Source organism: Lupinus angustifolius, unplaced genomic scaffold (genome assembly GCF_001865875.1).
Source record: "Lupinus angustifolius cultivar Tanjil unplaced genomic scaffold, LupAngTanjil_v1.0 Scaffold_401, whole genome shotgun sequence".
Lineage (NCBI taxonomy): Eukaryota > Viridiplantae > Streptophyta > Magnoliopsida > Fabales > Fabaceae > Lupinus > Lupinus angustifolius.
In genome coordinates this window covers 30,353-34,533 of record NW_017727812.1, presented here as the reverse complement: position 1 = coordinate 34,533, position 4,181 = coordinate 30,353, and positions in this window count along the sequence as shown.

Here is a 4,181-nt window from a genome sequence, read left to right as displayed (position 1 = left end):
CTCATCCTCATCCTCATCCTCATCCTCCTCCTCCTCCTCCTCCTCATCCTCATCCTGATTCTCATCCTTGTCCTCATCCTCGTCCTCATCCTTATCCTATCCTCATCCTCATCCTCATCCGCTTCCTCATCCTATCCTCATCCTTTTCCTCTTCCTCATCCTCATCCTCATCCTCATCCTCTTACTCATCCTATCCTCTTCCTCATCCTATCGTCATCGTCATCCTATCCTCGTCCTCATCCTCGTCCTATCCACGTCCTCATCCTCCTCCTATCCTCCTCCTCCTCCTCCTCCAACTCCTCCTCATCCTCATCCTATCCTCCTCCTCATCCTCATCCTATCCTCATCCTCATCCTATCCACGTCCTCATCCTCAATTTATCCTCCTCCTCCTCCTCACCCTCATCCTCATCCAATCCTTGTCCTCATCCTCATTCTATCCTCGTCCTCATCCTAATCCCATCCACGTCCTCATCCTTTACCTTATCCTATCCAATCCACATCCTCATCCTGTCCATGTCCTCTTCCTTATCCTCATCCTTGTACTCATCCTCATCCTATCATCCTCATCCTCATCCTATCCTCCTCCTCAACCTCATCCTCGTCCTCATGCTCATCCTATCCTGAATGTCATCCTCATCCTATCCTCATCATCTTCCTCATCCTCATCCTATCCTCATCCTCATCTGATCCTCCTCATACTCATCCTCATGCTCATCCTCATCCTATCCCCATCCTCTTCCTCATCCTCTTCCTCATCCAATCCTCATTCTCATCCTCTTCCTCATCCTCGTCCTCATCCTCATCCTGTCCTCATCCTCATCCTCATCCTAATCCTCATCCTCTTCCTCATCCTATGGTCATCCTCATCCTCATCCTATCCTCATCTCATCCTCATCCTCTTCCGCAACCTATCCTCATCCTCATCCTATCCTCATCCTCATCCTATCCTCATCCTCATCCTATCCTCTTCTTCATCATATCCTCATCCTCATCCTATCCTCACCATCCTCATCCTATCCAGTTCCTCATCCTCATCCTATCCTCCTCCTCCTCCTATCCTCTTCCTCCTCATCCTCATCTTGTTCCTCATCCTCATCCTCTTCCTCATCCTCATCCTCTTGCTCATCCTATCCTCATCTGATCCAATCCTCGTCCTCATCCTATCCATGTCCTCTTCCTATCCTCATCCTCATCCTCATTTTATGCTCCTCATGCTCATCCTCATCCTATCCTCATCCTCATCCTATCCTTCATCCTCATCCTCATCCTTCATCCTCATCCTCATCCTCATCCTCATACTCATCCTCGTCCTATCCTCATCGTCATCCTCCTCCTATCCTCTTCCTCATCCTCATCCTCATGCTATCCTCCTCATCCTCATCTACATCCTATCCACGTCCTCATCCTCACCCTCATCCTATCCTCATTCTCATCCTCCTCCTATCCTCATCCTCATCCTATTCCTCCTCCTATCATCGTCCTCATCCTATCCTCATCCTCATCCTATCCTTGTCCTCATCCTAATTCTATCCTCATCCAATCCTCCTCCTCATCCTCTTACTCATTCTACCCATATCTTCATCCTTGTCCTCATCCTACCCTCATCCTCATCCTAATCCTATCCTCCTCCTCATCCTCTTCCTCATTCTATCCTCGTCCTCCTCCTCATCTCATCCTCATCGTCATCCTCATCCAATCCACATCCTCATCCTCATCCTATCCTCCTCCTCATCCTATCCGCATCCTATCCTCGTCCTCATCCTCATCCTATCGTCATCCTCACCCTCATCCTCTTCCTCATCCTATCCTCAGCCTCTTTTGCATGCTCCTCCTCATCATATCCTCGTCCTCATACTCATCCTCATCTTATCCTCATCCTCATCCTATCCTCATCCTCATCCTATCCACGTCCTCATCCTCAACCTATCCACGTCCTCATCCTCGTCCTACCCACGTCCTCATCCTCATCCTATCCTCCTCCTCCTCCTTCTCCTCCTCATCCTCATCCTCATCCTATCCTCCTCCTCATCCTCATCCTATCCTCATCCTCATCCTATCCACGTCCTCATCCTCAACCTATCCACGTCCTCATCCTCGTCCTACCCACGTCCTCATCCTCATCCTATCCTCCTCCTCCTCCTTCTCCTCCTCATCCTCATCCTCATCCTATCCTCCTCCTCATCCTCATCCTATCCTCATCCTCATCCTATCCACGTCCTCATCCTCAACCTATCCACGTCCTCATCCTCGTCCTACCCACGTCCTCATCCTCATCCTATCCTCCTCCTCCTCCTTCTCCTCCTCATCCTCATCCTCATCCTATCCTGTCCTCATCCTCATCTTATCCTCCTCCTCCTCCTCATCCTCATCCACATCCTATCCTCATCCTCATCCTCATCCTCGTCCTCGTCCTCATCCTCATCCTCATCCTCATCCTATCCTCTTCCTCATCCCCATCCTATCTTCCTCATCCTCATCAACATCCTATCCTAATCCTAATCCTCATCCTATCCTCATCCTCATCATCATCCTCATAACATCCTATCCTAATCCTAATCCTCATCCTATCCTCATCCTCTTCCTCATCCTCTTCCTCATCCTATCCTCATCCTCACCCTCTTCCTCATCCCATCCTCATGCTCATCCTCATCCTATCCACTTCCTCATCCTCATCCTATCCACGTCCTCATCCGCATCATCATCCTATCCTCATACTCATCCTATCCTCATCCTCTCCTCATCCTCATCCTATCCACGTCCTCATCCTCATCATGTCCTCGTCCTCATCCTCATCCTCATCATTTCCTAAACCTCATCCTATCCATGTCCTCATCCTCATCATTATACTCGTCCTATCCTCCTCCTCATCCTTCTCCTATCCTCATCCACATCCTCATCCTCATCCTTTCCTATTCCTCATCCTATCCTCATCCTCATCCTCATCCTCATCCTTTCCTCATCCTGATCCTATCCGCGTCGTCATCCTCATCCTATCAACGTCCTCATCCTCATACTCATCTTATCCTCCTCCTCATCCTCATCCTATCCTGATCCTCATCCTCATCCTCATCCTCATCCTCATCCTAATCCTCATCCTCATCCTATCCTTCTCCTCATCCTCATCCTCATCCTCATCCTCATCCTCATCCTATCCATGTCCTCTTTCTCATCCTATCCACGTCCTCATCCTCATCATATCCTCATCCTCATCCTATCTTAATCCTAATCCTCATCCTCATCCTCATCCTCATCCTATCCTCATCCTCATCCTTTCCTCATCCTCATCCTATCCACGTCCTCATCCTAATCCTCATCCTATCCTCAACCTCAGCCTCATCCTCATCCTCATCCTATCCTGATCCTCATCCTCGTCCTCATCCTCACCCTCATCCTCATCATCCTATCCTCCTCCTTATCCTCATCCTATCCTCATCCTCATCCTCATGCTCATCCTATCCTCATACTCATTCTCCTCCTCATCCTCATCCTCATCCTCATCCTCGTCCTCATCCTCATCCTTTCCTAATCCTGATCTTATCCACGTCCTCGTCCTCATCCTATCCACGTCCTCATCCTCATCCTCATCCGCATCCTATCCATGTCCTCTTTCTCATCCTATCCACGTCCTCATCCTCATCATATCCTCATCCTTATCCTATCTTAATCCTAATCCTAATCCTCATCCTCATCCTCATCCTCATCCTATCTTCATCCTCTTCCTTATACTATCCTCGTCTTCATCCTAATCCTCATCCTATCCTCATCCTCATCCTCTCCTCATTCTCATCCTATCCTTATCCTCATCCTAATCCTTTCCTAATCCTCATCCTATCCACTTCCTCATCCTCATCCTATCCACGTCCTCATCTACATCATCATCCTATCCTCATACTCATCTTATCCTCATCCTCTACTCATCCTCATCCTATCCACGTCCTCATCCTCATCCTGTCCTCATCCTCATCCTCATCCTCGAACTCATCCCCATCATCATCCTCATCCTCGTCCTCATCCTCATCCTATCCTCATCCAAATTCTCATTCTCTTCCTCGTCCTATCCTCATCCTCATCCTCATCCTCATCCGCATCCTATCCTCATCCTCATCCTCATCCTCATCCTCATCCTCATCCTCTTCCTCATCCTATCCTCATGCTCATTCTCATTCACGTCCTCATCCT